General features: G+C 41.6%; 2 protein-coding genes across 6 annotated transcripts in view; one reads left to right on the top strand and one right to left on the bottom strand.

The window, feature by feature from the left end:
- The window catches only part of RUNX2 (RUNX family transcription factor 2), a 228,634-nt gene that overhangs the window by 173,731 nt on the left and 41,188 nt on the right, over nt 1-13,715 (bottom strand). The gene's annotated exons all lie outside the window — the stretch shown is intronic.
- SUPT3H (SPT3 homolog, SAGA and STAGA complex component) overlaps nt 9,250-13,715 on the top strand; it is a 288,049-nt gene continuing 283,583 nt past the window's right edge. For 2 of the 4 annotated variants that reach the window (XM_076332633.1, XM_076332636.1), the window contains exon 1: nt 9,504-9,673. The gene's annotated coding sequence lies outside the window, so the exon portion shown is untranslated. Of the gene's footprint in view, nt 9,310-9,503; nt 9,674-13,715 lie in introns of those variants that run through there. The other 2 variants (XM_076332635.1, XM_076332634.1) reach the window with 2 other exon arrangements.

Genomic DNA, 13,715 nt, shown 5'->3' with positions numbered 1-13,715 from the left:
AAGTCTCTGTGTATCATGTTTTCAGAAATATTAGTGTTTTGCATGTACGAGTAACTCGGTGGTTTTCAGTGGTACCCCTCTTGATTTACACTAGTGTGAGAGAAGAACTGGGCTCTTATTATTATCTATGAAGTCTGCCTAATTTAACAGATGCATGCAATATGTGTGTGTATTTTCTTTAAACTATCATATGTGAAATTATCAATACAACCTTTAGTAAATACTATTCTACCTACGAAAGTATTCTGAATTTAAAACAAGTAAGTGCCTTTCTGAGTGATGATCCCATGTCCTTAACTCACCCCACTGTACTTCAGCACATAGGCCATGTAATGTCACTGGGGCTTTGTCTTCTCTAGAAAAATGATCTGGTTTTGATGAGGGGTGTCAAAAATAGTTTTGCACCCTCAGATCCACTCAAGTAGTAGTAGAGGTGAGTAGTGAGGTGCACACCTCACTGGTGTGCACAAGGTCAGGTAAGTTCATTGCTTACCGTAGCAAATCATGCCTGTCAAGGGCTCATGGGACAACTTGCCTGCATAGGATTTGGCTCGGCGTGTATAGAAGAATTTGTTACAATAGGTGTTGAACTCGACTGACTTTGTCCACACTGGAAGACCAGTTGTTTTCAACACTACTCCAAGATGTGCGGAGAGTGGGCGGGCATTTTGACAACAGTTGTCAAAAACACGCCATTTGTCTGGGGTAGGTGCATCTCTACTGAAATATCGACGCTATAAAAGGCCCAATTCAGTAAACCTGGGATAGTGCAAAGTCCGCAGCGTCAACATGGGCTGTGACTTTCTATGCCAAGGTACACTTGCAGGATGTCAGACGATGAACAGGATTTTTAATACATTGTCACTTAACATCTGCATAAATACGGGATTCAAGGCCACAAGCCAATCGTCGAAACCAGATGATTTTTAAGATTCTGTATTCTAATTTAAAGGAAAGTTTGATGGAACTGATGGAAGTTTGATGACTCTGATGGAACAGTTAGTGGAAGAAAATATCCATATTATAAGCAAGTGATCAATACTCTTACCACATGAAGCTGATGACATAATGCATAATGCTGAATCTTGCAGCCTCTTTATACACTATGTGCTCTTTGGTGCTCTTACGTGAAAAAGCATAAGAAACTATTTTGCCAAACCAGACTGGATGAGGTATCTCTACTTCTTAGATGTTCGTTATTAATTGACCAGCTCCATGGAAGCATCAGGAAAGAAGTAGACTGTAACAGAAATTTTCTTTTCCTATGGTATTTATTTTTGCAATTGCGCAAAGAATAAGCTAGCATATGAGGAAGGAAACTGAAGCAGAAGTTATTTTCAAACTAATAAAAGAAGATACTATTTTGTACAGAACAACTTCTAGTTGACCTTTGCAATGAATGCCATAAAATATTATTTTGGCCACAAATGGAACAACATTTTTAGAAGGATTAATGTTTTATCTATCTGTCTGTCTGTCTATCTATCTGTGAAGAATTTTACAAAGACTAAAGGAAGCTAGCAGCTCACTCTCACTTATAATTGCATCTGTAAAACTTTAAAACTGCACAAGATCTTTCTCTACTGTGCTGGATGCCATTAGCATTAGCATATTACCACAGAAAAAGAATCTAAAGTAGGCAGTGAACTTTGTAAGAAATCTTCCAAAAGCCTTCCATCCCTCAAAAACTTTAATCCCGAACAAGAACCTGACTCTCACAAAACCCACTAAAATATATGAACTGTTCAGTATGCTCGCAGTTGATAACAGTCTGAGTATTTTTTGATAATGAGAAAATCCAGAGCTATATTAGATGGGAGAAAGTAATTTTTGAGGAATTTTGAAACCCCGGAGAAATTTCAGAGAGGTCAATCACTGCACTTATACTCCGGGGATTTTTTTTTTTTTTTGCATTGTCTCTTTTTTTTTGGCATTGGTACAGGTTTCTATCAGACTGCGTGTCCTATGGCATTCACACAAGATTGCACAAGTACCATGCAGTCATTCTTTGTCTTTCCTGGTCCTGGATGTTAGGTGAATGTAAGCCTTATAAACAAAATGGGCACTCAAGAATCTAGATACTTTACAAACACTTTGTAACAGAGGGATAAAAAGATAGCAAGAATAGGAAAGAATCTCTCCAGATTCAAGAGTTCTGTATTGGCACTCTGTAGCAATTCCCAGTAAAAATGCTTTAGCTGATCCCAGTTGTAATATTGGCTCATTGGAAAGGGTGACTGGGTATGTTCTTCGGCTGATCTGAACACATTGCCTATAGTTTAAAATCAGTATCTTAACTTGTTCATAATTTTAAAAAATGTATCTAATTCTTTAGTCTAAGAGTATTTTAAAATGCTTCTGTATTTTCCATCATGATGCTAAGTTGAAACTGGCAGAATGGAAATTGGAGTAGCAAAGAAATAAAAAGGTATCCTACTCTGTTTCCCAGCTACAGAAATGATCAAAGCTGCCAGAGGAGCACCTTATACAAAAGGAAGACTGTCCAGAGAAGAGGTAAGAATATTCTCAGGAGCTCTGCTGAAGGCAGTGCTTCTTATCCAAAAGAAAGACAGGAACGTGTAATTTTACCCTGCCTTTAAAACTAGGTCTTACCGCTTTCCTGTGTGTTACAGATCACACAGTATTTTACACTGGAAGCTTAGTGCTAAAATCTAAAACATAAGGGCCAAGTTCTGCTCTTAGATACACACACACAACTCCAATGAACTCAAAGAGAGCTGTGTTCATATGTTTAGCAATGGAATTTGGCCCTAAATATTTAAACATTTATTCAGAGGAAAAAAAAGCTTCTCTGATACATTTGTATCTCATATCTAATGTACACAGATTACCACCACTGGGCACCCACGTTAAGGGATAAAAAGTTTTGAGGAACCATAAACTCAGCATTCTACCTGCTCTGCATGGTCAAATAACATGAATTTGTTTCAGGACACTGAGGAAATTAAATCCTTAGCAACCTGTGGCTGATGTTATTTATTCTGCAGTCCAGGAGTAATTTGATGCAAATTCCTGGCACTATTCCTATATTTCAAGAAATTACTGTTTTGAATGGACTGATTCTGGAAACTTTCATTATATTAATATGCAATCCAAAAAGAACTAATGATCTCTGCTTATATTTCCTCTGCAGAGGAAAGCTCAGTGTTCTGGTTAATTCACACTTACCTTTCAAAGGCTTATGACAGGAGTCCATAATAACGTAAACATGTCATTTGGAAATGGTTAACCTGAGGCTCCCACCTGCTCTCCATGGCAAAATGACCCCAGATGTATTTTTGTTAAGGATACAAAGGATTCAGAAACCTGCAAATTTTCTGCAAGCAACTTAATACTCCAATTTGTATATCTAATGTAAGTAAACAATAACTATATATACATGTTATTTTCCTTGGACAAATGACAGCTGGAGGAGAGCTAGGTTCCAGGTTCAGACACCTCAAGTTGGTTATCTACAATGTAAATGTTTACATTTAAGCTAGCTGTTTAAGTTCCCATTATACTCAATAGTGATCTAAGGCTCAATTCACTTGCCCGAAATTAAATCTCTAGTGCCATTACAGATGCCTTGGGTTACCTAAGAAATCGTCATGGGGCTGGGACATATGAGTCAGGACCTACGTGAGGCCCTTTACTCTTTGGACAGGCAAAAGGAGGCCAGACAACATAGCTTGTAGTACTTGACATAGGTTACTAAACTCAGCCCTAATAAATGCAGTCAGTGGCTTCTAGAGAGCAAGTCTAATGACCAAACGTAGGTGTCTACTTTCAGGTGAACTGAATTGGTCTCTTGCCTGCACTGACCACGTTGACTGGGTTTCCATTGACTATAATGGGAACCTAAACACAGCCCACATGTAGACACCTAATTTTAGGTGACTGCACCTGAAATTGAAACCTACTCCTGGTTTCCTAGTTGCCAGATTAGAGTAATCACTATGCTTTTGGTTTAGCCAGGGTTAAGCTACTTTCGTCATGCATTTTGTGCAGGACGATGATTTCAGTTAAATGGTGGCAGGCAGGAGAGCAAGAGTAATGGGCAGGTGTGATTACACAGGTGATGAATCTCTCTTGATGTTTTGCTTCAGTGAGTTCCTTGAGATCCATACGGACAATGTTCAGCTAAAGCTGCTACCTGCTCCCTAGCTGGAGGAGTCTCTGGCTACTAGTGTTGGCTCTTTCCCTTGCTTGGGAGAATTGGCGCTTTGCCTCCTCTTTACTGCTCTCATTTTTAGGTGACCAGAACATCTAGCATACTGCCAGGGCGCTCTTTTCAGAGCTGAATGTTTTTTGGGCACAGTCAGCTTTGTAAGAAAGACTCTGCACCAAGACTTAATTTCTGTTGTTAGAGCCTTTTGGCTGGAGCTCTCTAATCATAGAGGTCACCCTTGAATATCTCTGGCTATAGAGGCGCAATGCAGGATGTTGCCAAAATGCTGTGACCATTGTAGGAAGTAGGCAGGAACAAAAGCATATGCAGATTTGTAAGTTCATTAATAACCAGGGCCAGCTGGGCCTTCTATCCAGGTCTTGCATCAGTGCTAACAAGGTAAGTCAAGAATGATCCAGGACCAAGAAATTCTTTGCTGGCCCAAATCATAATTTTGATTTGCTCTGGTGGTTATCTTGGTTGAGATCAAACCTCAAACGTTACTTCAGATAAAATATACAATTATTAGCATAAGTTTCCTTGATTGTGTGTGGAAACTCCCAACCTCATTTGTGGAAGCCATGGTTTTGAATACCGTACAACCAGCTTGCCTTATTTAAGCTATAGTCTCAGTTAGGGCAGTTGATTGGGGAGGCTGAAGGAGTAGGTGGCTGGGAAAAGGACCCCTCTAAGTAGTTTTTCTTCAAGTGAATTGACTCGGATCAGTCAGGAACAAAACTCTGCTTTTATCGTATTTTCTATTTCATTTGTATGCTGCTTACTTAAGGGTGTGCCTATGGTGTTGGCTTCCAAAAGGAGTGTTAATACGTGTGCAAAATGACTACTATGGATTGAAGCTCTTGGTCACAACTGGGTTACACAACACAAACTTCTATCTTCAAGATCACGATGCTGCCTAATTCTGTTTCTCCAGGTCTTTAATTTCCAGGCATTGGAATCCTTAAATCCATTTTGGCACAGAATACATCATTATTTTCATATTGTGCTAGCCTACTCTCCCGCTTTCATCCGTATGAGCCAGGAGTGAATAAGAGTTGGCAACTTTATACTCGACTATTACATTGCAGAGTACACTTTAATCAGCACCCTAATAAATAGCACGCCCAATTAATTGGGACATTTGCCAGCAAACCAATTCACTTCCCTACACTTCAGTGGCTGTAAATGATGGATAAATAACATGCTTGCTGTTGTCTGCGAGCATATTAGTTGTAATTAACAGGTACGATTTGGTGTTCGCTGGCATGTGTTTCCTCAGTAGCACTCTGCTCATTTTTGAGTAGGCTCCCTGTTCCAGTGCAGTTGCTAAAAATATATAAAAGACAGATTTCCCTTTCAGTATTTGCTTAAATCTATGCAGTGCTTTTGTATTAAAAAAATAATTAATGTAATCTATGTATTTCTATGTATTATATTCCTATATGGTTTTGACAATAAAGGTGATAATTTAATTGGCGTGTTTCTGTTTTAATTAGTATAGCAAAAAGGACTTTGCCATACCATGGAATAATTTATAATAAAGGGAGGGATTTCTGCTGCAGCTTTCTAATGCTACCTTTTTTAGCAGGGGTTGCATGGTGGTTTGCTTTAAAGGGGTATTTCCTTGGAGGAGATCCACAGAAGTACGATCTATTTTCTGAAACTGGTATATGCTATGATTTACTGTAGGCACGTGACACTTTCTCTTATTTGGACACACTTTGCCAAAGAATTAAATAAAATTGAATACAGCAAACCTTTCTAATCCCCGCATTCCTCACAGATTGGTTTAATGGAGACTGAAAAAATTATTGGAAGTAAATGAGTATGAAAAGGGAAATGGTACTGGGGCAATCTCAACAAGGGATCTTAAAAACCAGGATGGCTATGGATCAGCAAAGGGTAGAAACATTTGTGTAATTAAAGGAGAACATAATTTGTGGGTTATCCGAAAAGAATTGTCCGTGTTGGCATTTACTTTGACTTGTTGGCAGGAGGAAAAGAAACCGCCCTGTACCACTGCATACGGTTCCTTATTAGTTGTGGCTTCTGCAGAGGCTCCGTCTCTTCTTTGGAGCATGGAGGATTTCTTTCATTACATAATCTGGATACTTTCTTTTTTTTTTTAAATATATTTTTTTTCTCGTGTGTGCAAATTCTCTTTGCACCAATGCTTCTATACTGAGGTTATTATGCCAAAGGAATGCAAGCGTCTAGAGTAACAATGGTTCATTTTCCTTTAATGACTTTGTCGACAGGATGGAGACATTTTTGTGGTGTGATGAATTCACTCGGTCTCCCGTTGTGTTTTCTCCACATGCTTTGGAAACTCTCTCTCTCTCTCTTTCTCTGAGAATTGTGGCCATCCACTCCAGCGAGAGCTTCATTACTTTATATTCATTGTATTTAAATGACACCCCAGTGGTACTGACCTCCTGGGATGATTGATGTAAATTATATGCTATGTAGGGGAAAATAAAATCTTTTTCTGACTTTTTATGTTCTGCAGAGAAATAAGAAGTGAAAACAAATGACAGAGAAAATCAGGCCTATTCAAAATGAAACTTTGTAAGCATTATGGTTTGAGTAGACTCCAGTTTGTAAAAGTGCTGAGACAGTTTATAATGACCTTATGATCTGAAAGGTGACCTGAAAAGGGAAAATAATTCTGTATGTGCCCTTTTTTGGTTCTGTATAATGCATAACAAAAACTTGCTCAGTTTTTTTTTCCTGTCTGTGAAGTATAGTAAGAATTCAGACTCGAGTAGGGAGCAGCCACTGCACTTTGACTGACAATAACGCACAGTACTAGAAGGGACATTGTGTTCCTGTCCTCCTTCCTCCTGTCTTCTAGTAAATTTTTTTGTATAGATTTAAGATTCCATAGCCAGTAAGTATCTGTCTTGCTCAATTACTCTGCCAGGAGTTATCACCTATAGAAGCGGCAACAGAGGGAATGTTCTTTCCTCAGCTCAGCTCATCATCGAGCACTAACTTCAATCACTTCTGAACTGGTAACCTCTCCCTGCGGGCAAAAGGGTTTTGCACAGCAACAAAATTTGTCAGAAAATGTTCTGTCAGTGCTTTTTCAGGCACCTGACCAAGTCACACTGCCTCTATTCAAGCTCCTGGAAATTATGTAATTCATATTCGACATGTGCAACCATATTATCCCAGTAATTCCCTTATTAAAATTACCATATGGAATTGGCATAGTAATTTCTCTATTTTCTATGTTTTCCTATTAGTCTGTCCTACCAATTCTGATACATGTAAAGATATGCATGGTACATGTCATAGAAACATCAGCAATATGCTGCCTTGCCTTCCTCAGTTTAACGTAAGGTTTTGGCAGATCACAGAATTTGGCTAAAAACTTGAGTCGCTTCAAGGAAGACTGCAGTACCTTTCATAACTTGACAGGATGCTTTGATTCTCCTTTTGGCCAGGAAAATGCTTATCAAAAACCTTGCTTTGGCTGGGGTTGCCCAGGTGTTTTAAAACTTGTAACAGGAAGGAATAGATCAGGCCAACCTCCTCGCAGCAGTAACTAGACTTTGCTGTGCATGCGAGAATCAGCAGCGCAAAGCCCCTTATTCTCTAGGAGATCAGCTTAGCTGCAACGGTGTTTTGCCCCATTGCTGGTATCAGCTCTACTTTAATAATCGTAAGCAAGAGCAGAAGGGAGAGAGGCTGGCAGCACTCGGCAGCGAGCAGCAGAATCGCCTCGTCTTTCTGAAGCTGATGTGGGAGGTGGGAACGGGAAGGAAGCAACGTGGAGGGGACTGACAGGGTGTCTACATGACATGGTAAGAAGGATGTGAATGGTAGCCAAAAAAAAAAAAGTAAGGGCAGCAGAAGGAAGCTAAGGGAAAAAGGTAGAAAATAAGATTACTTTTAAATAAGCTGATGGCCCCTAGGGCGTTAAGAACATTGCAGTGGTTGCCAGAGCTTCCTCCTTCCTCCTTCCCTTACCCCTCAAAAAAAAAAAAAAAAGTAAAACGCTTCGATGTACATAAAATTATGAAGTCTCTAAGCTGTCGGTTTCATAGAATGAATCCTAGTAGAAATAATATAGATACTGTTCAGTATGCAGGCAGGAATTTCAATTAAAGGTGGACTGAGAAGGGCAAAGCAAAAGACAGACTGTAATTTTGGAAGTTATACCTTCAAGAAAAGCAAGATTTTTGCATATGGGGCGAAGAAAGCACTGACAGTTACTCCATTTACCTCTATTGGTCACATTTATTAATTCCAGTTTGTACCATGGTACAAATCAGCCTGTCACCTAACAAACCTGCGCGTGTACTGGCAGATGAGTGGAATGACCGAACTGAACTCGCAAAAACCTACAATTAGGAGGTGTTGAAAAAAGAAAAGGTTAAAAGAAGAAAGGAAAGGTAGGTTAAATGTTCCAGCTCGCCTAGTCGTGCCCTTCCCCATCAACCTGTTGAGCTGAGAGAACACGGGAAGAGGAAAGCTGCCATTGCCCAGAGAGGGAAAACATAGGCCCTGCTTATAGATGGAAGGTATTTAACCACCTCGATGCATTTAACCATCCCGGTACGGTTGAAACAGTACAACTTGCTATATGGCAGTAAGGATCCACTGTATTTCCAAGGGCAAAAATGTACGCAGATAGCTATTTTACGCAGTGAGGGGAAGACACTGTACTACTTTCAAACACACCTGCTGTGCTGCAGCTGCAGAGATGAGGGTGCGCTGGTACGGGCACTGAGGGCAGACACCTGTGTAAGTGCACACATCCCCCTGCTACGGGGGATCCAGCCTCCTCTCCTCAAACCCTTCCCGGTTTTTAGCACTCGGAGCAGCCCTGAAGCCTCTCATCGCCACCCTCCAGCGACGCCAGGCGCTGAGGGGGAAGGGGGATGGCCATGGCCGCCCGGGCCCTCCCCTCAGCCGCCAGGCAGCACCTGCGGGAGGCGGGCCGGGGAGAGCGATCCCGCGGCGGGCTGAGGCGAGCGGCGGCGGCTTGCGGCGGCGGCGGGGAGGCGGCGGCGGGGAGGAAGCGGCGGCGAGGAAGCGGCGGCGAGCCCCGCCTCGCCCCGGCTCCACCCCTCGCCCTGGGAGGCCGCGGCTGCCACACAGCAGATGGAGGCGGCGGCGCGCGGCGGACGGTGTGTGGCGGAACCGGTCCCTCCCCCCCGCGGGCGGCGCCATTTTACCCCCCCTCGCAGCGTGTGCGCCTCAGCGCCGGAGCCGCAGCTGCTGTGGCGGCGGCCGGGGGGAGAGAGAGGCCGCCGTTTTTCGTCCCCCTCATTTCTTGCCTCGGTCCAGGCGGCGCGTGGAGGGGAAGGGACGAGGTTCAGTTCCTGCCCCTCGCTTTCCCCTTTCGGATAGCCGCACACGGGGTGGGGGGAACTGGGCACCACCAAGCCAGGCTGCTTCTTCCTTCCTTCCTTCCTTATTCCCTCCCCTGCACACCTCAGCCTCTTCCTCATCCATCCATCCATCCATCCATCCCTGGGGGTGAGCCTTTGAGTGAGTCATCAGCGAGGGCACGCAATTAGACAATGTGTTGCTGTTAACTAACTTAGCAAGGCTGCTCATTTTTGGGGCCTTCAGAAATACTAACCTCGCGGGTTCCAGTCAGCAATACCTGTGAAGTGTTGCTTGGCGGGAGGGGGCGGCGGGGGTTGCCTGTGGGCGCGGGGGCTTCTGCTAACTCCATCTGTGTTCGCGGTTTTGCGTTTCATAGGTCGCGCTGGCCAGATGTGAGCAGCAGCGTGCGAAGTGTAACCACCGTGTGGGTATGTGGCTGGCAGCCTGGCGAAGGGACTCCTCCTCATAAAGCGGTCCCGCTCTGGTGTCGAAGCCAAGATGCTGAGAAGCGGCCCTGCCTTCAACCCAGGCAGCAATGCTGCCTGGTACCCGGCTGCCAGCTCGCTCCCACATCTGCAGCCTCCTAACCGTGCGATTTTGGGTGGAAGTGCTAGACCTGGGGTTACTCGCTGCTGGGAGGTTGCAGTGAGCAGCTTTTGCTATGTTTTGCTCTTGCATTGGTTTTCTCGTGGCCTGTGGTGTTACGTGCATTGGACCCTGCCCTGTTCGTTTTGTTGTCTTGCAACTAATCTTGAAGGTGTTTCTAGAACTTTTTTTTTTATTGCAGACTTAAAATTATGTGACGGGGGCCAGGCTTTGGCCTGCAGTATGCCATGTACTGTTGGGTATTACTGATTTCTTCCTGTCGCTCTGATGCTGGGAAATGTCAGTAGTTCGTAATTTTTCTCAGGAGGAAGTGGATTTTATGTATTTTGCACAAACAGGCGTGGTGGTTTATTAACAGGAACCCTGTAATATTCCTTCTAGAAATTATTAGTCCTTACAGAAATTACTGGTAAATGCTAAAAACCTAGGAATGACAGCTAGTCGAGAAGAGTACTTCTCTGTGTAGGCTTTAAGTGGTTTTGCCACTTGCTGACTATATTTTTATACATCCTAGGTACAGATCAACTGCTTATAAGTTCCTAGAAATTATACAAATGAATGCTTTGCAGTCTATGAATGCAAAGCACAATATACACGCAAAGTATGTGTGTGTGTATGTGAAGGGGAGGTAAGAACCTGATGTTGCGGACAACCAAGTTTGCTGTACAGCATTAGTATTAATGATTTATTGTGAGACATTTGATTTCCTAAGAGTGAATCTGTTTCAAGGTTTGCAGTAATGCTGGTGATATGCTTAAATTTTCTTTTGAAGTCTTTGATCTAACTCCCACATCATTCTCTTTCTCTGTACAGGCCTCTCTTTCCCTTTGGCTTAAGGCACTGCACCCTTTGCAGTGCTAACTTACTTGGCAGAGTGCAGTGCACCCTCCCTTTCTCCCTTTTTGCGTATCTTTCTTCATTGTTGGCCAGAGCCAAGTGGCATGGAAGGCAGTGTCAGTCTTTCTGTTAACTTTGGTGGACTTTGCACAGGCTCATATTTGCGTGATACTAATATGCAAATCAGATTTTACTTTATTTTCGTTCCTTTTTGTCTTGCGTATTGTTGCTGTGTAGATGGGAATGCTGATGTTAAAAGTAGCATTTCCAACTGTAACAGTATTTATTTATGGCTTTCTGAAAGCCCCATCTCTGTGTCCTGTGAAAAGTGTGAAAATGTTACATTTCATTTAGATAAAGCAATTTTTAGCCATGATGATTCTGAAGAAAAGCTTGAGGTGTAACCAGAATATGGTAAAGAGGCAGGAGGAAAAACTCAGTCATGTCTCTGAGAAATAAACAAGAAATCCCTCTATGCTTTACTGGCATTTTACTTGTGATTTTCAAATATATGGATTTGGAAACATTGCTTAGGGTTTAACAGGATTCAGTAGCCTTTAGATTATTTGCTAAGCCTCTGAGTGTCATAACCAACTGAATTACTCTCATGGGCTCAATTTTGAATAACATAGAATGGAGCTGTCTGAAACTTGATTAGTCAATTAGTAACTTGTCAGTATAAGCAAGCTGTAATTTAGTAAGCTACAAGTGTTTTAAGAATTAGTTACATAAAATAGTCTAGAGTAACACTGAACATTGTTCACGTTATTGCTGTTCTGATGTGATGCCCTCAAGCAGTGAGACCAGCTAGACAGTGTCTTTCTAGGTCATTATCGCAAGGGTGTTTTAAGGCATGAGGCCAAACCCAAGCAGTGTAATTAATGTACTGTAGAAACTAATTGAGTTGATGCTCTTGTTGCAATTGTGAAATATCCAAACGCGTAGATATACAAAGTATGTAAAGAAAAGGAAACTAGTTAGGCCTATGTTCTCATGGAACCAGGCAGTAGTGACTCAGTTGCAAACTTATCTGGAGCTGATCAGAAAACTGCATGTCAAAGGTACTGAAAATGGTATCGATTAGATCTGCAATCTGTGTTTCAGATACTTGGCATTCATAGTGCTACATGTAATCATTATTAATTTGAAGTACTAATCTTAGTACGTGTTCATTTGCAAGCTAACGCAGAATAAATTTCTATTTATAAATAATCTTTGGCTTTTCTCTACCCCTGTATTTGCATACGTTTGAAGTATTACGTTTGATTACGATCAGACATTCACAGAGTCAACTGCAAAGTTTTTAGTTCACACAGCTCCTTAAACTGTCACAGAAGAAGTAACAGTAATGGTAAAAATAGGCCAAGAGCTTGTATGGAAGAGGTCATTTGAAGCACCTGGGTATTGGCCTAACTCTTGTTAATGTCTCTCAGGTAAGTCATAAGAATTATCAATACAGCTCTCCAGTGTTAAGTGCTTTTAAAAATCATGTGCTTAAGTTGCGAAGAAAAATGAGTATTTTCAAGTAAACAAGAATACATTTCAGCGGAAACCTCTTGCGCATCATCTGTGACTGTGAGATTTCTGAAAGAAGTTGGTGTCCTGAACGTTACTGACTTACTGTTAGACCTACTTCTTAAGAGCTAATTTTCATGGTTGTAACTTATATTAAAGCTGTGGCTGTTTTTCTGTAGTTTTTCCTTGTGCTAGATGTTGTGCAAATAAGCAACAATGGAGGTAGACATTTCCTGCTCTAGAAGATTTAGACTTATGATGGCAAGCTGTGATTTCAGAAAGGAGAGGAACAATAAGAATTGGAGAAAATTCTTATAATCTCAGCTATGTATTTGGCTAGTCATTCTTCATTAGGAATTTTTGATACATACATTGATGCCCTAACTTGAGGGCAGCAATGGGGCAAAGTATGAAATGCCTGATATGCCAGAATGTTCAGTTAAGGTCACGGTGGAACCATATTATGAAATGATTTTAATTGTATTTCAAATAGTGAACTAAACACAGCTCAGGGTGATGTGAAAGGAGGAGGATCGGTGTAATCAGTGTGATAGGTTGGGAAGATGATGCCGTCTTGACAGGAGTTGAACAGATGGAGGCAGGTGAAGGTCTAGAGAGAGAAATTATACCCAGGAAAGTACCGCCTTCTTACCGTTAGCTTTAAACTATAAACTTGGTTGTGCTTTACAGAGAATCCAACTGCATTAGCGAAACCTTAAATTTTAAGTTACTTTAGATGGAACTAAAGGTAGATGGGAACCATGAGGGCTAATAGATTTGCTTGTTGGCAAATGAGCAGTAAAGCATACTGGCAGAACTAACTTGACATCTGCGTATTCATATAGAAATGTTATATTCTTCAGGAAAAAGTAAAATGCTGAGTAAGTTACAGGTTGAGGTCTGTTCATCTTTGCATGCTGGAGTCAAGTATGTAAGTTCCTAATGACTTGAAGCCGTTTTTTATCACAAGACTTGCAAGCACACCTTATATTTCCTTCACTGAAAATTGTGGTTACCGCAGGAAGGTCATGGTCATTAAATTGCATGTCTATACAATTATTAAATAATTGGTGTGGAAGATTCAGAACACTACTAAAATGATGCATTTTGAAAAAAATAATTGCTAGTCCAAACAAAGGTTTGGTTACAGGAGCCAGATTCTGGAAGCTATGGAAACTTTGCTGTTAGTTACAGGTTGTCTGGTCTTTACACTGTTTTGTTAAAGCATTTTTAGGAAGGAAGA

This window comes from Aptenodytes patagonicus, chromosome 3 (genome assembly GCF_965638725.1).
Source record: "Aptenodytes patagonicus chromosome 3, bAptPat1.pri.cur, whole genome shotgun sequence".
In the NCBI taxonomy this organism is placed as follows: domain Eukaryota; kingdom Metazoa; phylum Chordata; class Aves; order Sphenisciformes; family Spheniscidae; genus Aptenodytes; species Aptenodytes patagonicus.
Note: the sequence above shows the minus strand (reverse complement) of the source record. Positions and strands in the feature narration are given on the sequence as shown.